Genomic DNA, 24,008 nt, shown 5'->3' with positions numbered 1-24,008 from the left:
GATGTAGTGTGTACCAATACCAGGAGAAGTGACGTATCGTGTGCCAAAGCCAGTAGTGAGGTAGTGTGTACCAATACCAGGAGAAGTGACGTATCGTGTACCAAAGCCAGTAGAAGTGAGGTAGTGTGTACCAATACCAGGAGAAGTGACGTATCGTGTGCCAAAGCCAGTAGTGAGGTAGTGTGTACCAATACCAGGAGAAGTGACGTATCGCGTGCCAAAGCAAGTAGAAGTGAGGTAGTGTGTACCAATACCAAGAGAAGTGAGGTATCGTGTACCAAAGCCAGTAGTAGTGAGGTAGTGTGTACCAATACCAGGAGAAGTGACGTATCGTGTACCAAAGCCAGAAGTGAGGTAGTATGTATCAATACCAGGATAACTGAGGCAGTGTGTACCAAAGTCAGTAGTGAGGTAGTGTGTACCAATACCAAGAGAAGTGAGGTATCGCGTACCAAAGCCAGAAGTGAGGTAGTATGTATCAATACCAGGAGAACTGAGGTAGTGTGTACCAAAGCCAGTAGTGAGGTAGTGTGTACCAATACCAGGAGAAGTGACGTATTGTGTACCAAAGCCAGAAGTGAGGTAGTATGTATCAATACCAGGAGAACTGAGGTAGTGTGTACCAAAGCCAGGTGGGTATTAGGGTACCGACTTTCCCAAGCATGTTGGTCTTTGAAATCCTGTACATACATGCACCAGAGTAGCAACAGTATGCAGCTAGCTGTATGGCATCTGGAACATTTCTACAGCGTTAGCAGTAAAACATAGAGCTACAGTACATCACAGAGATTTAGTACAGGGGCAGGACTGGAAGTGACGTCTCAGGGGACACTACCATCTATAACTCTCCTTCCCTTTAAAAGAAAAGAAGAAAACAAGTTGTATAGGTTTTCTGCATGGGAAAACAAAACCTCTGTCTCCTGAAGCAAGTGAGACATCAACTCATTTGTCAAAACTCATCCCATATTCACACACTGTTCTCAACTCACCACTTTTATATACTCAGTAGACAGGTTTCCATTGACCAAGGTTTATTCAACAAAATGAAGGTTACCAAAAATCTTTGCGACATTTCTTTGTAGCACAAGGATTGTCTTTACTTTCCTTAATTACTTCACATTGCAATATTAAGTTTTCCCCATCGAATTGCTTCAGATCATCTAGGCCTGCGTGAATGCAAGTTACACCATGGCACGGACCAAGGCGATAAGTTGGAACATTACAATTATTAGAATATGGCAAATATGAGTAAATTCTTGCATTCTATCCATGCTGGCTGTTGCAGGGCTACCTGATACATGAATGATAGGTGGGCGGGGTATACAGTCTGTCGCCACTTTATTAATGCACAATTTGTCTAACAGGATAATGGAAACAGTCAACCACATCATTTTTATTCGACTTTCTATTTTTTTTGTGAAAAAGTGTTTTTTAAGGGGGAACGGAATTACTTATAGCTGTTTTTATTGACAAGACAGTTCATTGGAAACGCACCATGGCAGGCGTCTTATTTCCAGACAAACTTTCTCAACAAAAAGATCACCAGACAAGTTAATGGAAACATAGCTACTAACAACTTCAACCTATAAGACTTCAACAGATACTAGATGATTGTTAAGGCATTGGGCATTACTGACTCTAGATAATACATGGAACAGTAGAGAAGTTCCCAGAGAGATCATTAGATGGGTCAGGGATATCATGTGCTCCAAAATTAAATTATACCCCGTCTCAGTTGGGAGGTGCAGCCTAGAGCATCAATTAAGCTAATGACAACGGGAGACACAGAGAGAGAGAGAGAGAGAGAGAGAGAGAGAGAGAGAGAGAGAGAGAGAGAGAGAGAGAGAGAGAGAGAGAGAGAGAGAGAGAGAGAGAGAGAGAGAGAGAGAGAGAGAGAGAGAGAGAGAGAGAGATGAGAGAGAGAGAGAGAGAGAGAGAGAGAGAGAGAGAGAGAGAGAGAGAGAGAGAGAGGAGAGAGAGAGAGAGAGAGAGAGAGAGAGAGAGAGAGAGAGAGAGAGAGAGAGAGAGAGAGGGAGAGAGGGAGAGAGGGGAGAGGGGGAGAGGGGGAGAGGGGGGAGAGGGGGAGAGGGGAGAGGGGGGAGAGGGGGAGAGGGGGAGAGGGGGAGAGGGGGAGAGGGGGAGAGGGAGAGAGGGAGAGAGGGAGAGAGGGAGAGAGGGAGAGAGGGAGAGAGGGAGAGAGGGAGAGAGGGAGAGAGGGAGAGAGGGAGAGAGGGAGAGAGGGAGAGAGGGAGAGAGAGAGAGACTGGGTAACATTGAGACTACAGGAGTGAATCCACCACTGTCTCGTCTCCAATCAGCCTAATTTATGCAACAATAATTACCCCTCGTATGTGACGGAATAAAAAAGAAACCAGAAAGAGCTGAGACTTCACAGGAACCCTGATTAAGCCACAAAATCAAAGCTTTTTCCAAAGAAAGGGAAGTGTCAGGGAGTAATTGCAGTCTCTGTTACTGAGCACTGAACCAATGTAGTATGATTAGCTCAAACTGCTGAGCTGCTGTTGGAGCAGGATTCTTGATATGTTATGTAATGGAAAGGACAATAAGTAAACAGTCACCAGAGGGCCAGTGGAGAAAGTGTTTGCCTTACAGTTTGGATTTGTAATGAACCCTCGACTTCATTCCAATAAAAGCCCACTTCTGATGTGTTTTACTTATTTGAATAGTGACGACACGCACACGCGCGCACACACACACACCCACACACCCACACACACACACACACACACACACACACACACACACACACACACACACACACACACACACACACACACACACACACACACACACACACACACACACACACACACACACACACACACACAGCCACACAAGGACGGTTTAGCGTTAACCTATAACTTGATCTGAACCTGACCTTGGTCAAATAAACACGTCAAATAGTTAAACATATTTTAAGTGTGCTTAATTTAACTTGGAGTTTGCACTTTAAGGACTAATTGGTTCCATTGTACCAGTCAAACTAAATCAAGCTCAAGTTTGGTTTTTCTAAAATATGTGATGTATTTGCCCCAAGTCTAATCTGAACATTAGTTAGGAGACAGGTTTCTTTAGAGTTTCTCTTTGGAAACTCAGTCCGTATCCTGCATTATGTTCACGCAAGTGTCTAAAATACAGTGCACTACAGTGTAAAATACAGGTGCTGTATAGCAACAGTGAGGTTTGAATACCTGCCAGGCTGTATAGTCCCAGAAGTGTCCCCTGTCAACATATGTCTCCAGGGCCAGGGTCAGGACATTGGGGACATTGTTCAGAGAGCTGAGCACATTGAACACCACGTCCATAAACTCATCTCCTGCCTCACTCTTCACAGAAGACACAGCATCTGCCTCCTCCTCCCTTTTGAAATCTGAAAAGATAAGTCTTATTTTAGGGAAAAGCTGAAGTGACAAACACATATAAAAAAGGTCACGGACTATTGTGAGACCCAAGCATTTGTCAGTTCTGAATGGGCCTTTTCAGCTGCGCTCAGTAGATGGCTGTGCACCGCTAACCTTCCATTTCAACCTTAGCCGTCATGATTCGCAATGTTCCCCAGCTGCAACTTGGAGGTGGGAACTGGAACTACAGCATTATCAAACGCGTCAAGTTGGAAATGATCTCAAGGGCTGTACATATTGAAAAATGTCAAGGCTGTGCAAGCTGAAGCATGCAAGCAAGAGGTAACAAAAGAAGTGTTGGCATAGAAAAAAACACACCCACACATATGTATTGAAACTATAGAAAAACTAAGAAATTCCAAAGACTCTTGTGGACGAAAAACGGTAATTTTTAACCTTTATTTAACTAGGCACGTCAGTTAGGAACAAATTCTTATTTAATTTGACGGCCTAGGAACAGTGGGTTAACAGCCTTGTTCAGGGGCAGAACGACATATTTTTACCTTGTCAGCTCGGGGATTCGATTTAGCAACCTTTCGGTTACTGGCCCTTCCTAGATGGAAGGTAGGAAGCACAGAGGAACACAGGATGTCCCTGTGGGTGTTGCTGCAGGCATGGGATGGGGGTGGGAATCACCTGGGTTCCTCCGGTGGCACAGGTCCAGAGGCCGTCCGTCAGTCTGTTTTGTGGGAGATGACAGGTAGTTGAATAGAGGGCGAATGCTACGCAGCACTCAATGAGCGGGCCCTTTGAGCGAAGACAGGCCGTTGTTTGTGCTCACCCTTGACAAATGCTGAACTATTTTAAAATGACAGGCCTAAAGTGCCGGCCTCATTAAGGGATGCCAGGGCCCTAATATTGCCTGGCTATTTGAGAAGACAGAAAGCCCATTCACCAATGGGAATTGACTTGGCACAAAAAAAGTGCTCAAACATCCTTTGACCTACAATCACTCTATTACACTGCATTATGTGGATAATGCCTCCGCCTTGTAGTCTGTCAGCCTGGTAATTGGTCCGTAAGGAGAGGGCGCGTGGTGATACCGGGGGGAAAGTGGGGACACATATTTTCTTCCACTTGGGGTGCTGAAGAGCATGGCGGGTTAACTAGGCACATTTTATTAATGAGCCCATTATGGAGCTGGAGATGAGTTATGATAGAAAGACTGATTCTCCATTTCTGAGGAGTTGACACCACGCCTCTCAATCTCTCAGCTCCTACATGGCCAACAAATACACCTCCTGCAACCTTGAAACATTATCTTTTGCCAGCAAGGCCCAGCACAGGGTCTCTCTCTCTCTCTCTCTCTCTCTCTCTCTCTCTCTCTCTCTCTCTCTCTCTCTCTCTCTCTCTCTCTCTCTCTCTCTCTCTCTCTCTCTCTCTCTCTCTCTCTCTCTCTCTCTCTCTCTCTCTCTCTCTCTCTCTCTCTCTCTCTCTCTCTCTCTCTCTCTCTCTCTCTCTCTCTCTCTCTCTCTCTCTCTCTCTCTCTCTCTCTCTCTCTCTCTCTCTTATCTGTAATTGGAAGCAGACACAGTGTGTGATGATAATAACACAGTCCTGTGTATAAAGCGGCTCATGTACTATACAGAGAGGACCTAATGTAGCAGAAACCCATGCGTGGCCTGCTAGCGCTGCTGTAACTGCCGCGCACACCGCACTCCAGAGAACAGACCCACCTCTTACAGAGCGGTTAAGACAGCAGTGGCTGCTGGGAGTTGGGTCTGTTTGGTTCCTCTTAATTAGCTGGTCTCCGTGGCTGCGTCCGCGTGGTAGCGGTGTTGATGCACGGCAGCGCAGTGTGGGCTCAGGTGACGGTGAGGGGCGAGAAGCACTAGCTGGCTGCCATTATCTTAGAAGACTGGCATTGTTATTAATAAGGTTGTTTTTAATGTGAATTAATGTGCAAGTGCACAACAATCTTTAAAGGTTGCATTTTCCCAGCAAGGAGAGAGGGGAAGGAGATGTTTAAAGGTCAGTGTGTATTGTCAGGCTAGCCCCCTGCAGTGTTTATTACTGCACTCTATTGATTTAGCCATGATGATGAAGACGTTCAGCCACTGCACAGCCCGTCCAGAGATGTGATTAGTTCCATTAAGGCCCCAGGCCCTGAGAGCACTATCTACCCATGAGCCTCTGGGAGAGAGGTATTTTTGGTTTAAAGAAAAGAGGCTATTTCATTAATAGAAAAACAAAACAAATTCATAAAATCTCTATCTACAACTTAATAATTAGATATTGGACACATTTTACATATATGTACATAAGGGAAGTGTCGTATGTGTTGTGTATGTGTACACAGGAGCTGCTGTATGTTGCCAGACAAAGTTCCCCTAAAGGGACAATAAAGTATTCAATTAAATTAAATTATGAGCAGGAAGCAAAAGTATTTTCATCAGAATGTGTGGTCTTACGGGAGTGTTCCAGGAGGTCTCTGTGCAGGATGGCGGTCAACAGCAACATGGGACTGTATCCTGGGTCAGAGGTCAGCAGCCTCAACTGGCCCTCTGAGGTGGCTTCACCCGCCAGGCCCTCCCTTCAACCCAGACAGTCATAAGACAGACATACAGGAAGAGGGAGAAACGACACATACTGTAACAACAGTGATAGATCTGCAGAGGTAACTAGACTGATAGAAAGCAGTGCATTCAGCAAGGGAGGACATACAGCCATGAACCACTAATATACTGTAATGCTGTAGCTTCCTTGAATGTCAGGTCCTCCTCCCCTACCAGGCTACTCTGCAAATGCCTTCATGCTCGCTTGCTTAGAGTGTGCACCGGGAAGGAGTTATGTTTGATGTTGGACGGCTAAAGGCAAATAAAAACATTTGGTGAAAAAAAATACATGAATATACAGCATGACCCCCTACGTCACAGGTGTCAAACTCATTCCACGGAGGGCCGAGTGTCTGCGGGTTTTCGCTCCACCCTTGTACTTGATTGATGAATTAACATCACTAATTAGTTAGGAACTCCCCACACCTGGTTGTCTAGGGCTTTATTGAAAGGAAAGACCAAAAACCTGCAGACACAAGGCCCTCCGTGGAATGAGTTTGACACCCCTGCCCTACGTCTTTAGTAGAACAGTGAATATACAGCATAACCCCCTATGTCTTTAGTAGAACAGTGAATATACAGCATGACCCCCTACGTCTTCAGTAGAACAGTGAATATACAGCATAACCCCCTAAGTCTTTAGTAGAACAGTGAATATACCACATAACCCCCTACGTCTTTAGTAGAACAGTGAATATACAGCATAACCCCCTACGTCTTTAGTAGAACAGTGAATATACCACATAACCCCCTACGTCTTCAGTATAACAGTGAATATACAGCATAACCCCCTACGTCTTTAGTAGAACAGTGAATATACAGCATAACCCCCTACGTCTTTAGTAGAACAGTGAATATACAGCATAACCCCCTACGTCTTTAGTAGAACAGTGAATATACCACATAACCCCCTACGTCTTTAGTAGAACAGTGAATATACAGCATAACCCCCTACGTCTTTAGTAGAACAGTGAATATACAGCATAACCCCCTACGTCTTTAGTAGAACAGTGAATATACAGCATAACCCCCTAAGTCTTTAGTAGAACAGTGAATATACAGCATAACCCCCTACGTCTTTAGTAGAACAGTGAATATACAGCATAACCCCCTACGTCTTTAGTAGAACAGTGAATATACAGCATAACCCCCTACGTCTTTAGTAGAACAGTGAATATACAGCATAACCCCCTAAGTCTTTAGTAGAACAGTGAATATACAGCATAACCCCCTAAGTCTTTAGTAGAACAGTGAATATACAGCATCAACTCCCTACGTCTTTAGTAGAACAGTGAATATACAGCATAACCCCCTACGTCTTTACTAGAACAGTGAATATACAGCATAACCCCCTACGTCTTCAATAGAACAGTGAATATACAGCATAACCCCCTACGTCTTCAGTATAACAGTGAATATACAGCATAACCCCCTACGTCTTTAGTAGAACAGTGAATATACAGCATAACCCCCTACGTCTTTAGTAGAACAGTGAATATACAGCATAACCCCCTACGTCTTTAGTAGAACAGTGAATATACAGCATAACCCCCTACGTCTTTAGTAGAACAGTGAATATACAGCATAACCCCCTACGTCAGGGTTCCCCAACTGGGGGCCAGTGGGACGAATTTGGCCCGTGGGGGATTTTGTTGCCTCCCCCCAAGTTTTCTGAGCAAATACATTTAATATAAAAACACCAGGAAATCAGCCCCAAGTGATTTTAATTTTGGAAATCTGTTCCCAAGTATTCCCATGCTTTATAGAGAGACATGTGATCATATACAGATGTAGGCAAGGTTTTAAATGATTATGTTGTGTCTGTTTGGACTTCTTACGCTCAATTTGCATTCTACAAATGATTTGTAATTATGTTCCTGCCCCACGACCATCCACTCAAGAACAAATTGGCCCGCGGCTCAACCTAGTTGATGATCCCTGCCCTATGTCTTTAGTAGAAGAGTGAGGCTAGAGCCAGTTGGGTGTACTATGGCCTGTCCTTGGAGTGTGTGTGTTGTGTGGTTGCGGCTGTGTGTGTGTATGCTTTACACATCTCAATAAAATTTGATGGCGGGCATGACAAAATAGACGTAGAAAGAGGGAGGGAAAGCTAGCCGTCCCATTCCAGCCAAAAAGCAAGAGTGTGGTGCACCACCATGCTGCTTGAGTGAGGAACTCTATGCCTGAACCTGACAGCACAATTTACGATGTCACTGGGACTGCAAATCCAGGAAAAATCCTTCTTTAACTGCTCTGATAAATCTGACCTGCTACAGCAGGAGGGTCAAATTACAGCGTCAAATACATACCCCCAAAACAGATAGCTCCACGCTTTTATGGGTCATAATGCTACTTGATTTATGGATGTGCTTTGTGTTTTTATTGTTGTTTTATTTCATAATTATAACAGTCAGTTTATGTGAGGGGCTGAGCTGAGGAAAGGTCTGGTTACAGGGTCTGGCCATGGAAGGACCTGTGGATTTTGCCAGGGAACCACAGCAAGGCACCCTGACATCTTTGAACACAGGGAAAATAAAGAGGACATAAAAATAAACTAATTTCAGCTCTCTGAGCCTTGGGAGCAGGGCAGGGGTTGATTTGTGTACTCTAAGCAGGCAATGATATCACCCAGGGGTGGGGGGTGAGGAGTGGAGTCAGTTTGGGCGAGAGCAGTATGGAACGAGGGCAGTATGGGGCGAGGGCAGTATGGGGCGAGGACAGTATGGTGCGAGGGCAGTATAGGACGAGGGCAGTATGGGACGAGGGCAGTATGGGGCGAGGGCAGTATGGGGCGAGGGCAGTATGGGGCGATGGCAGTATAAGGCGAGGGCAGTATGAGGTGAAGGCAGTATGATCAGAAGGCAGTATGATGAGAAGGCAGTATGAGGAGAAGGCAGTATGATGAGAAGGCAGTATGAGGAGAAGGCAGTATGATGAGAAGGCAGTATGAGGTGAAGGCAGTATGATGAGAAGGCAGTATGAGGAGAAGGCAGTATGATGAGAAGGCAGTATGAGGTGAAGGCAGTACAAGGCGAGGGCAATATGAGGCGAGGGCAGTATGAGGCGTGTGCAGTATGAGTCGTGTGCAGTATAAGGCGTGTGCAGTATAAGGCGAGGGCAGTATGAGGCGAGGGCAGTATGAGGCGTGTGCAGTATGAGGCGTGTGCAGTATGAGGGGTGTGCAGTATAAGGCGAGGGCAGTATGAGGCGAGGGCAGTATGAGGCGTGTGCAGTATAAGGTGAGGGCAGTATGAGGCGTGTGCAGTATAAGGCGAGGGCAGTATCAGGCGAGGGCAGTATGAGGCGAGGGCGGAGAGTGATCGAATGCACCTTCTCAGGTTTTAACAGTCACCCCTCCCCAAACCCCCAAACACACGCACACGCACACGCACACGCACACGCACACACACACACACACACACACACACACACACACACACACACACACACACACACACACACACACACACACACACTTCTCACTCCACAAACTCTCTCTGTCTTTCCTGTTTACACCCTGAGTGAACCACCTCTCCAACAGCAACCATCAACATAAACACAGTGTGTGTAGTGGCACTGCACTAGAGGTCCCCTCTCTGATTCTTTCACTGCATCTGTGTTGCATTATCAGAGTCTGGGTAAGGCTGGGGCACTCAAGAACACAATGGCCTAGCAGAGTAAAGTATGAGCTATGCCAAACTGTAGCATGTCCCTAACTCAGCACACATATGGTTTTTGATATGGGTGGTGGTGTATAAGAATGTGTGTGTGTGTGTGTGTGTGTGTGTGTGTGTGTGTGTGTGTGTGTGTGTGTGTGTGTGTGTGTGTGTGTGTGTGTGTGTGTGTGTGTGTGTGTGTGTGTGTGTGTGTGTGTGTGTGTGTGTGTGTGTGTATGTGAGTGTGCGTGCGTGCGTGCGTGCGTGCGTGTGTGCGTCCGTGTGTGTGTGTGTGTGTGTGTGTGTGGTATGTACCATCCTGCCTGCTGGGGGAACAGGATAGGGTGGATGGCACTGAGCCAGTGTATGGCTGCCAGAGTTGGGTCAGAGCTGGGTCAGAGCTGGGCCAGAGCCCTCTAGAGGCCGGTACAGGAAGGTCCTGATACACATGACAGATAGTCATTAACATACACCATACAACATCTTTAGTAGAACAGTGAATATACAGCATTTTTTTCATTTTCATACACTTATTATTTTATTATGTCAATATGTATTTTCTTTCAGTGTTTTGGTGTCAAACTAATGGCAGAGGTAATTGAAAATTATTCAATTGTTTATTAGATGGACCAGAGAGAGGAGTAGTTGGACCAGGGAGAGGAGTAGTTGGATCAGGACAAGGGAGAAGGAGAGGTAGTGGGAGAGGAGTAAGAATGTGTGGTGGTGTTCAGAGGAGAGTAAGAGCTGTTGTCACTGATGAAATAAGAGCCACCATCATAGACCATGTGATAAACCATGGTCTATCACTGAGAGAGGCTGGTGAAAGAGTCCAGCCTAATACCATGATCTTTCACTGAGAGAGGCTGGTGAAAGAGTCCAGCCTAATACCATGGTCTATCACTGAGAGAGGCTGGTGAAAGAGTCCAGTCCAATACTATGGTCTATCACTGAGAGAGGCTGGTGAAAGAGTCCAGCCTAATACCATGGTCTGCCACTGAGAGAGGCTGGTGAAAGAGTCCAGTCTAATACCATGGTCTATCACTGAGAGAGGCTGGTGAAAGAGTCCAGTCCAATACTATGGTCTATCACTGAGAGAGGCTGGTGAAAGAGTCCAGCCTAATACCATGGTCTATCACTGAGAGAGGCTGGTGAAAGAGTCCAGTCTAATACTATGGTCTATCACTGAGAGAAGCTGGTGAAAGAGTCCAGCCTAATCTCAGACGGTCAACCGTGGCTTCCATTATCCAGAATGTTCAACGAACCAACGGGTAAGTAATTCATTTTACAAAGGTTTATTCTATCATTACTGTTGCTATGTCCCACAGTAACTGTAAGCCACCAGTCCCTATGCAAATACATATGTTGTATTTTTGTTCCTCTAAAGGACACAACGTCTTCCTCTCTCTGGGGGAAGAGGAAAGCTCCTCAGTGAAGACCAAGAGCCATTGTAGGATTGGTCATTGCTGACAATGCAATAAAACTGAGAGAAATTCAGACCAGAATTGTAACGGACAACCTAGTATCTCACAGTGTGGAAAGCATCAGCCTGACTACCGTTGCTCTAACACAGAGTTGGAATTAAACAGCTGTACACGGTTCCTTTTGAAAGGAACAGTGAGTGTGTCAAGGAACTCCGACACCAATACGTCCAGGTATGATGTCTATCCAATGTGTCTTGTTCTACAGTGAGTTTTACACTATGCTACTCTACATGTAAACAGTGGTTACAGTACATATAGTAGGACATACTGGAAAACATTTACACATACTGTGTTTGATTTCTTTCAGAGAGTCATGGAGTTGGAGGCTAATCAGACGCCACATGAAATCATTTATGTAGACGAGGCAGGGTTTAACCTGGCAAAAACACGTAGGCAAAAACACGTCGGCGGGGAAGAAACGTAATCAGGAAAAGGGCCACCGTTGATGTGTTGCGTCAGAGAGGAGCAAATATCACAATGTGTGCTGCAATCTGGAGTGCTGGTTTGGACCTGCAGAAATGCCAGATTGGTTCATACAACACTGAGCTCCTTCTTCTGTTAATTAGATGACCTCCACCAACAACTGGTGCCAGAAGCAGAAAAGGAGCAGGTGGGAGGAAACATGAGGACATTTGTGATTGCATGGGACAATGTAGAATTCCACCATTCACATGCAATCACAAACTGGTTTGCAGCCCATTCAAGAATGGTTTCCCTTTTCCTCCCCACCTACTCGCCTTCCCTCAACACCATTGAGGAATTTTTTTCTGCCTGGAGGTAGAAAGTATATGATTGTTGGCCACATGACCAAATGTCCCTCCTGTATGCAATGGATGACGGCTGCAGAGACCTCTCAGCTGAAGACTGCCAGGGGTGGATAAGGCATACCAAGCGTTTCTATCTACGACACAAGATGTGATGTGGACGAGAACATGTGGCCAAATGCTGAAGATCGTATGGATTAGAACAGAACTGTGCACTTTTGTGTTTGTTTCCCCTTCTGTGCCTTTGTTAAGGTAATTGTGTTTTATTTTTACACATTTGGAACCAAAGGCCGTGTGTTAGATTTTTTGTTGATCACTGGCAGCAATTTCATGTTGCTAATAAAGCTTTTATTGCAGCAATTATGTCACTTACTATTTTTTCTACTGTGCATTTGTTAGGTCTGCTTCCAATGCACACTCTCAAACACGTAGATCCCCTGAAAGCAGCTCACTTTCCATCCCACTTCCAGCTCACACACTCAAACAACTAGATCCCCTGAACATAGCTCACTCTCCAGATCCCAATCACCTGAATCCTGATCACCTGTTCACACACCTGTATGTCATAATCACACATTATTTATTTCAGTTCTTTGCACCCCATCATTGTGAGGAATTGTTTGTTTTGTGACACACTTCTATTCAGAGGTCTGGTTTTCCCGGAAATTACTCCTCCCGTGTATGATAGTTTGTGCCGGCCTCACTAACGACGCCTTTTGCCTATTCCCTGCCTGTACTTTAGCCTATCGGATTTCCTGTTATCTACATATCGCCTGATCTCCCGGACGACGTTACTAGCCTTTTCCCTAATTGTACTGTTGCCTTTTTTGGACCCCTGTGCCTTTTTTGGACCTTATGCCTGCCCCTGGACCCAGCTACCTGCTACCTCCTGTGGTCCTGCGCCGTGCGCTTGAAACCAGCTCTCTGTCTCCCATCGTGTTCATTACATCATTCTATAAAGTAAAGATGATTCATGAATTTTTAGATAACATGTTGCCAAAAATGCACACATTCGAAACTTAACCTAAAAATGTAGTGGTTTACATTTAAAAGAAAACTGAATTATAAAAAACAATGGTTTTCATATTTCATATTGTCTATTGTATGCAGGTAGAACTGAAACATGGAAAGTAATGGAGTCTTTTGTAATGCTATCAACTGTTAGTATTTTGAAAGTCGTTGTGCTCTGGTATTCCTCTTGAATAGAAAACATGTACAGCCCTGGCCAAATGGTTTGAGAATGACACAAATATTCATTTCCACAAAGTTTGCTGCTTCAGTGTCTTTAGATATTTTTGTCAAATGTTAATATGGAATACTGAAGTATAATTACAAGCATTTCATAAGTGTTAAAGGCTTTTATTGACAATGACATGAAGTTGATGCAAAGTGTCAATATTTGCAGTGTTGACCCTTCTTTTTCAAGACATCTGCAATCCGCTCTGGCATGCTGTCAATTAACATCTGGGCCACATCCTGACTGATGGCAGCCCATTCTTGCATAATCAATGCTTGGAGTTTGTCAGAATTTTTTCTGTTTTGTTTGTCCACCCGTCTCTTGAGGATTGACCACAAGTTTTCAATGGGATTAAGGTCTGGGGAGTTTCCTGGCCATGGACCCAAAATATATATGTTTTGTTCCCCAAGCCACTTAGTTATCACTTTTGCCTTATGGCAAGGTGCTCCATCATGCTGGAAAAGGCATTGTTCGTCACCAAACTGTTCCTGGATGGTTGGGAGACGTTGCTCTCGGAGGATGTGTTGGTACCATCCTTTATTTATGGCTGTGTTCTTAGGCAAAATTGTGAATGAGCCCACTCCCTTGGCTGAGAAGCAACCCCACACATGAATGGTGTCAGGATGCTTTACTGTGGGCATGACACAGGACTGATGGTAGCAGCGCTCACCTTGTCTTCTCCAGACAAGCTTTTTTCCGGATGCCCAAAACAATCAGAAAGAAGATTCATCAGAGAAAATGACTTTACCCCAGTCCTCAACAGTCCAATCCCTGTACCTGTTGCAGAATATCAGTCTGTCCCTGATGTTTTTTCCTGGAGAGAAGTGGCTTCTTTGCTGCCCTTCTTGACTCCAGGCCATCCTCCAAAATTATTTGCCTCACTGTGCGTGCAGATGCACTCACACCTGCCTGCTGCCATTCCTGAGCAAGCTCTGCACTGGTGGTGCCCTGACCCCGCAGCTGAATCAACGTTAGGAGACGGTCCTGGCACTTTCTGGACTTTCTTGGGCACCCTGAAGCCTTCTTCACAACAATTGCTCTCCTTGAAGTTCTTGATGATCCAATAAATGGTTGATTTAGGTGCCATCTTACTGGCACCAATATCCTTGCCTGTGAAACCCTTTTTGAGCAAAGCAATGATGACGGCATGTGTTTCCTTGCAGGTAACCATCGTTGACAGAGGAAGAACAATGATTCCAAGCACCATCCTCCCTTTGAAGCTACCAGTCTGTTATTCGAACTCAATCAGCATGACAGAGTGATCTCCAGCCGTGTCCTCGTCAACACTCACACCTTTGTTATCTTCTACTTCCTCCCAATCCCGGATCCGGGAGCACCCCCACCAGTAAAAAAGCTGACTAGCATAGCCTAGCATAGCGTCACAAGTAAATAGTAGCATCTAAATATCATTACATCACAAGTCCAAGACACCAGATGAAAGATACACATCTTGTGAATCCAGCCATCATTTCTGATTTTTAAAATGTTTTACAGGGAAGACACAATACATAAATCTATTAGCTAACCACAATAGCAAAAGACACAACTTTTTTGTCCACCATTTTTTCCCTGCATAGGTAGCTATCACAATTTCGACCAAATAAAGATATAAATAGCCACTAACCAAGAAACAACTTCTTCAGATGACAGTCTGATAACATATTTATTGTATAGCATATGTTTTGTTAGAAAAATGTGCATATTTCAGGTATAAATCATAGTTTACCATTGCAGCCACCATCACAACTCTCACCAAAGCAACTAGAATAACTACAGAGACCATTGTGTATTATCTAATTACTCATCATAAAACATTTCTTAAAAATACACAGCGTACAGCAAATGAAAGACACAGATCTTGTGAATCCAGCCAATATTTCAGATTTTCTAAGTGTTTTACAGCGAAAACACAATATAGCGTTATATTAGCTTACCACAATAGCAAACATCACAACAGCAGTGATTCAAGTCAAAAATAGCGATAACGTATAAACCACCAAAATATATAAATTTTTTCACTAACCTTCTCAGAATTCTTCAGATGACAGTCCTATAACATCATATTACACAATGCATATAGAGTTTGTTCGAAAATGTGCATATTTAGCGGCACAATTTGTGGTTATACAATGTGATTAGTGGCCAAAACTTCAAGCAATCTGTCCGGCGTCATCTTGGAGAGGCACCTATTCTAATCGAAAACTATTCATAAACTTGACTAAAAAATACAAGTTGGACAGCAAATGAAAGACAAATTAGTTCTTAATGCAATTGCTGTGTTACATTTTTAAAATTAACGTTACTTCAGCGTGCGCTAAAGCGAGACCGCACCGAAATTCATGGCGGAATTATTATTTGACATTTGTCAACATAAATACTAATTAACAACATAAAGATTGCTTACTATTTGCCGAGCTTCCATCAGAATCTTGGGCAAGGTGTCCTTTCTCCAGAACAATCGTCTTTTGGTTGAAAGATGTCCTCTTCTCATTGAGAAATAGCAGCTAACAATAGCCACCCACTGGAGAGGTGTCCAACTAGTGAAAGCGCGTCACAAAGAAATCCAGGAAAATCGCAATAAACTGATATAAACTGCTATAAGTCAGTTTAAATTAACTACCTTATGATGTCTTTAACACCTATAACGAATAAAAACATGACCGGAGATATAGAACTGCTAAAACGAAAGCGTTTGCAGGACGCCATTGTGATGTCCCCTTGCGCCAGATGCCCAGTTGAAAAGAATGGTACTTCCGTTCCATGATCATTTATAGTGGCCCAGATTGCGCAATCCACTCCATTCAAATTCTCCCCGCTTACTGACATCTAGAGGAAGGCGTATGCAGTGCATGTAGCCCGATGGCTTACATGGGGACTTATAAACTGGCCTCAGAACAGGGATCTCGATTTCTGAAATCTCACTCCCTGATAGGAAATGTGCTGCAGAATGAGTTCTGTTTCACTCAGAGAAATAATTCAAACGGTTTTAGAAACTAGAGAGTGTTTTCTCTATAATTGCTCTGGCTGCTTCGGTGCTATTTTTGACGGTAGCTCTGATGGTAGCTGCAATGTAAAACTGATTTATACCTCAAATATGCACACTTTTCGAACAAAACATAGATTTATTGTGTAACATGTTATAAGACTGTCATCTGATGAAGTTGTTTCTTGGTTAGTTTGGTTGGTTCTTGGTTAGTTAGGTTGGCTTTGTGCATGCTACCTGTGCTGTGAAAAATGTCTGTCCTTCTTTGTATTTGGTGATGAGCTAACATAAATATACGTGCTGTTTTCGCTGTAAAACATTTTAAAAATCGGACATGTTGACTGGATTCACAAGATGTGTATCTTTCATTTGCCGTATTGGACTTGTTAATGTGTGAAAGTTAAATATTTCTAAAAAATATTTTTTGAATTTCGTGCTCTGCCTTTTCAGTGGAATGTGGGAGGAGTTCCGCTAGCGGAACGCAGGGGCTAGACAGGTTAACAAACAGATTACCGACCATTTCGAATCCCACCGTACCTTCTCCGCTATGCAATCTGTTTTCAGAGCTGGTCATGGGTGCACCTCAGCCACGCTCAAGGTCCTAAACGATATCATAACCGCCATCGATAAGAGACATTACTGTGCAGCCATATTCATAATCATTCAACCTAGCCAAGGATTTTGACTCTGTCAATAACTACATTCTTATCGGAAGACTCAAAAGCCTTGGTTTCTCAAATGACTGCCTCGCCTGGTTCACCACCTACTTCTCAGATAGAGTTCATTGTGTCAAATCGGAGGGCCTGATGTCTGGATCTCTGGCAGTCTCTATGGGGGTGCCACAGGGTTCAATCCTCTTGCCGACTCTCTTCTCTGTATACATCAATGATGTTGCTCTGTAACACTACAAACACTACTAACACTACTAACACAACTAACACCAATAACACTGCTAACAAAACAAATACCAATAACACTACTAACACTAGTAACACGAATACCACTACTAACACATAGCCCTTACATCAGCTGATATTTCAAAGTGCTGTACAGAAACCCAGTCTAAAACCCCAAACAGCAAGCAATGCAGGAATAGAAGCACAGTGGCTAGGAAAAACTACCTAGAAAGGCCAGAACCTAGGAAAAAACCTAGAGAGGAACCAGGCTATACGGACACTACTAACACTACCAACACTAGCAACACTAGCAACATTAGCAACACTACTAACACTACTAACTCTACTAACGCTACTAACACTACTAACTCTACTAACACTACTAACACTACTAACACTACAAACACTACTAACACAACTAACACTGTAACACTACCAACACTAGTAACACTAGTAACACTACTAACACTAGTAATTCTACTAACACTACTAACACTGTAACACTACTAACACTACTATCACTAGTAACACAACTATCTCTAGTAACACAACTAACTCTAGTAACACAACTAACTCTAGTAACACAACTAACTCGAGTAACTCTAGTAACACTAGTAACACTACCAAAACTACTAACACTACAAACACTACTAACACTACTAACACTAGTAACTCTACTAACACTAATAATTAACACTAATAACACTACTAACATGCATTACACTATTAACAGTACTAACACTACTAACACCACTAACATGAGTTACACTAGTAACAATACAAACACTACTAACACTACTAACACTACAAACACTATTAACACTACTAACACTAGTAACACTATTAACACTACTAACACTGCTAACACTATTAACACTAGTAACTCTACTAACACTACTAACACTAATAACACTACTAACACTAATAACACTACTAACATGAGTTACACTAGTAACAATACAAACACTATTAACACCACTAACACTAGTAACAATACAAACACTACTAACACTACTAACACTAGTAACAATACAAACACTACTAACACTACTAACACTAGTAACAATACAAACACTACTAACACTAGTAACAATACAAACACTACTAACACTACTAACACTAGTAACAATACAAACACTACTAACACTACTAACACTACTAACACTACTAACACTACTAACACTACAAACACTATTAACACTACTAACACTACTAACACTACAAACACTAATAACACTACTAACACTACTAACACTACTAACACTAGTAACTCTACTAACACTAATAATTAACACTAATAACACTACTAACATGCATTACACTATTAACAGTACTAACACTAATAACACCACTAACATGAGTTACACTAGTAACAATACAAACACTATTAACACCACTAACACTACTAACACTAATAACACCACTAACATGAGTTACACTAGTAACACTACTAACACTAATAACACCACTAACATGAGTTACACTAGTAACAATACAAACACTATTAACACCACTAACACTACTAACACTAATAACACCACTAACATGAGTTACACTAGTAACACTACTAACACTAATAACACCACTAACACTACTAACACTAATAACACCACTAACATGAGTTACACTAGTAACACTACTAACACTAATAACACTACTAACATGAGTTACACTAGTAACAATTCAAACACTACTAACACTACTAACACTACTAACACTACTAACACTACTAACACTACTAACACTACTAACACTACTAACACTAATAACACTACTAACACTATTAACACTAGTAACTCTACTAACACTACTAACACTAATAACACTACTAACACTAATAACACTACTAACACTAATAACACTACTAACACTAATAACACTACTAACACTACTAACACTACTAACACTAATAACACTGCTAACACTATTAACACTAGTAACTCTACTAACACTACTAACACTAATAACACTACTAACACTAATAACACTACTAACACTAATAACACTACTAACACTACTAACACTACTAACACTACTAACACTAATAACACTACTAACACTAATAACACTACTAACACTAATAACACTACTAACACTACTAACACTAATAACACTACTAACACTAATAACACTACTAACACTAATAACACTACTAACACTACTAACACTACTAACACTAATAACACTACTAACACTAATAACACTACTAACACTAATAACACTACTAACACTACTAACACTACTAACACTACTAACACTAATAACACTACTAACACTAATAACACTACTAACATGAGTTACACTAGTAACAATACAAACACTATTAACACCACTAACACTAGTAACACTAATAACACTACTAACACTACTAACACTACTAACACTAATAACACTACTAACACTAATAACACTACTAACACTAATAACACTAGTAACACTACTAACACTACTAACACTATTAACACTACTAACACTACTAACACTACTAACACTAGTAACACTATTAACACTACTAACACTACTAACACTAGTAACACTACTAACACTACTAACACTAGTAACACTACTAACACTACTAACACTAGTAACACTACTAACACAACTAACACTACTAACACTAGTAACACTACTAACACTACTAACACTAGTAACACTACTAACACTACTAACACTATTAACACTACTAACACTACTAACACTATTAACACTACTAACACTACTAACACTAGTAACACTATTAACACTACTAACACTACTAACACTACTAACACTAGTAACACTAGTAACTCTACTAACACTACTAACACTACTAACACTACTAACACTTCTAACACTAGTAACACTACTAACGCTACTAACACTATTAACACTACTAACATGAGTTACACTAGTAACAATACAAACACTACTAACACTACTAACACTACAAACACTACTAACACTACTAACACTACTAACACTACTAACACTACTAACACTAGTAACACTAGTAACACTATTAACACTACTAACACTGCTAACACTACTAACACTACTAACACTAGTAACACTAGTAACTCTACTAACACTATTAACACTAGTAACACTAGTAACACTAGTAACACTATTAACACTACTAACACTACTAACACTACTAACACTACTAACACTACTAACACTACTAACACTAATAACACCACTAACATGAGTTACACTAGTAACACTACTAACACTAATAACACTACTAACATGAGTTACACTAGTAACAATACAAACACTACTAACACTACTAACACTACTAACACTACTAACACTACTAACACTACTAACACTAGTAACACTATTAACACTACTAACACTGCTAACACTATTAACACTAGTAACTCTACTAACACTACTAACACTAATAACACTACTAACACTACAAACACTACTAACACTACTAACACTACTAACACTACTAACACTAGGAACACTACTAACACTACTAACACTACTAACACTATTAACACTACTAACACTAGTAACACTATTAACACTACTAACACTACTAACACTACTAACACTAGTAACACTAGTAACTCTACTAACACTACTAACACTACTAACACTACTAACACTTCTAACACTAGTAACACTACTAACGCTACTAACACTATTAACACTACTAACATGAGTTACACTAGTAACAATACAAACACTACTAACACTACTAACACTACAAACACTACTAACACTACTAACACTACTAACACTACTAACACTAGTAACACTATTAACACTACTAACACTGCTAACACTACTAACACTACAAACACTTCTAACACTACTAACACTACTAACACTAGTAACACTAGTAACTCTACTAACACTATTAACACTAGTAACACTAGTAACACTAGTAACACTATTAACACTACTAACACTACTAACACTACTAACACTACTAACGCTACTAACACTACTAACACTACTAACGCTACTAACACTAGTAACGCTACTAACACTAGTAACACTACTAGCACTACTAACTCTAATAACACTACTAACAATACTAACACTACTGACACTAATGCCACTATTAACACTATTAAAACTTCTTTGGGATAGGGGGCGGGTATTTTGACGTCTGGTGGAAAGCGTGCCCAAAGAAACCTGCCTGCTACTCAGGCCCAGAAGTTAAGATATGCATATTATTAGTAGATTTGGATAGAGATCACTAACGTTTCTAAAACTGTTTGAATAATGTCTGTGAGTATAACAGAACTGATTTTGCAGGCGAAACCCCGAGCACAATCCATCCAGGGGATAAAATGCTTGAGGTCAATCTGTTTTCCATTAGTTTTCTAAGGCAATCCCTTTTTAATAGAAATATGCTTGCACTTCCTAAGGCTTCCACTAGATGTCAACAGTCTTTAGAACGTTGTTGCAGGCTTCTACTATGAAGGGGGAACGAATAAGAGCTGTTTGAATCAGTGGTCTGGTAGAATGCCATGAGCTAAGTCACACGGGCGGCCGTGAGCTCGAGCTGCGTCCCCTTTCATTTCTATAGACAAAGGAATTGTCCGGTTGGAATATTATTGAGGATTTATGATAAGAACATCCTAAAGATTGATTCTATACATCTTTTGACATGTTTCTACGAACGTTAATAGAACTTTTTTGACTTTTCGTCTGGACTTAGTGCCTGTGCATTGTGCATTTGGATTACTGGACTAAATGCGCAAACAAAAAGGAGGTATTTGGACATAAATTATGGACTTCATCGAACAAAACAAACATTTATTGTGGAACTGGGATTCCTGGGAGTGCATTCCGATGAAGATCAAAGGTAAGTGAATGTTTATAACGCTATTTCTGAGTTTTGTGGCACCTCTCCATTGGAAAATGGCTGTATGGTTTTCTGTGGCTAGGCGCTGACCTAACATAATTGCATGGTGTGCTTTTAACGTAGAACTTTTTTGAAATCTGACATAGCGGTTGCATTAAGGAGAGGTTTATCTTTAATTGTATGTTTAACACTTGTATCTTTTATCAATGTTTATGATGAGTATTTCTGTAATTTGATGTGGCTCTGCGCTTTCACCGGAAGTTTGTTTGGGACAATGCATTACTGAACATAACGCACCAATTTCAAATGAGGTTTTTGGACATAAAGATGAACTTTATCGAACAAAACACACATTTATTGTCTAACATGGAGTCCTGGGAATGCCATCCGGTGAAGATCATCAAAGGTTAGTGATTAATTTTAACGCTATTTCTGTCTATTGTGACACCTCTCCTTCTTTGGAAAATGGTTGTATGGTTTTCTGTGGCTAGGCACTGACCTAACATAATTGCAAGGTGTGCTTTCACCGTAAAGCCTTTTTGAAATCAGACACTGTGGCTAGATTAACAAGAAATGTATCTTTAAAATGGTGTATAATACTTGTATGTTTGAGGAATTTTAATTATGAGATTTCTGTTGTTTTGAATTTGGCGCCTTGCAATTTCACTGGCTGTTGGCGAGGTGGGACGCTAGACCCACATATCCCAGAGAAGATATGCACACACACACATAGACAAACACACACAGATGGTGGCTCAAACACACACACAAATGCACACACACACAAATGCTGACACACACAGAAATGAGATGAGATGACAGAAACATGAATGGGTTTTACGTTGGGTCAAAAGAATTGTAAGACAGTCTGGGTGAAATGGACAGAGATGGAGACGGGGAGAGAGAGAGAGATAAAGCAGGAGGGACAGGGGGAAAGAGAGAAAGAGAGAGCGATAGAGCGGGAGCGAGGAGAGAGAAAGAGAGAGAGCGAGAAGAGAGGCTGGTTTCCTGGGACTAATTGTTCTCAGACAAGGCCCTAGAGTTGGTAATGTGACCAAAGATAGATTATTGTCCAACGTTTCCTCGTAATGATCCCAGGATGGGTTCAGTTTGGCTGGTGTGAGCGGGGACTGTCTCCACCCCCCCTTCCCCTCTTCCCCTGCCTCCCCAGAAGCCAGTCATTTAGGGATTGAGCGTGACCGTACATCCGGGATCAGGGCTCCATCCTCTGCCTCTGGACCCAGTAGACCTCCCTATATGTGGACCAGTACCAGGAGGGTGTGCATGTGTGGCTGAGACTGGCTGGGTCTGGGTCTAGGTCTGGGGTGGAAGAGCTGAGCTGCCTCCTCTAAGCTCCAGGCTCCAGGCTGCAGGAGAGATACAGACGAGAGCCAGACAGCCCAGACGGCCCTGCCTGCACGGCAGCCCCACACACCTGCACACAGCAGGCCTGTCTGGCCTCACTGCCTGGGAACAAAGGGAGGGAGAGGGAGGGGTCTGGGTTGGTATAGGGGTCATAGGTAATGGAGGCCGGAGGTTCCAGCAGCCCTGATTCCAGACGGTCACAGTGCAGCCGGCTCAATCCCACCAGCCCTCAGGGCAGTACAGGAGCCCCAGATGTGCAGGGAGAGCTGAGAGTGAAGCCCTGGGTTGGGGGCCGGGAGAGGACGGGGGTGCTAAGAGTGCAAAGAGTACATCTCTGGAATAAAAGTAAAGAGAGTGAGAGATCTCCAAGTCTACCAGACTCTGCAGATTTGTAGTGACTAAAAACCACATTGAACACGACATGCACTAAAAACACTACAAGACACCCGTTACTGTTGGACCCCCCCCCCCCCCCCCCCCCCCAAACGGACGGTGCAGTGAGGCCATCGCTCTTACACAGATATGCAGATTCTTTACAACTCAATTGTAGAGTTTTAGTACCTTTGGCAGTCCACTAACAATCTCCCTGGACAGATAATCCACACCGGACATCGATAAATCCCCCAGAATATGTCGGAAAACTTGTCTGGTGGACCCTGGCTTTTTAATGGCTTTCTGCTTGTTTTAAATCTTTGTTGTCATGGTGGTGCAGTTTTCTATTAGCCATGATGCAGGGTTGTAGAGATTCTGGAACTGAGAAGGAGATGGAAGGTTGACTGTTGAACAATTGGAGATTACAGCCTATGGCGTTTATTACAACTACTACGCTCTTGTTTGTA

At 42.4% G+C, this 24,008-nt stretch overlaps 1 pseudogene; it reads right to left on the bottom strand.

Moving 5' to 3' along the window:
- Positions 1-24,008, bottom strand: part of LOC129852841 (uncharacterized protein KIAA0825-like) — a 95,628-nt pseudogene that overhangs the window by 8,004 nt on the left and 63,616 nt on the right.

Source organism: Salvelinus fontinalis, chromosome 4, assembly GCF_029448725.1.
Source record: "Salvelinus fontinalis isolate EN_2023a chromosome 4, ASM2944872v1, whole genome shotgun sequence".
Lineage (NCBI taxonomy): Eukaryota > Metazoa > Chordata > Actinopteri > Salmoniformes > Salmonidae > Salvelinus > Salvelinus fontinalis.
The sequence above is the reverse complement of the archived record's forward strand: the minus strand, read 5'-3'. Positions and strand labels throughout refer to the sequence as shown.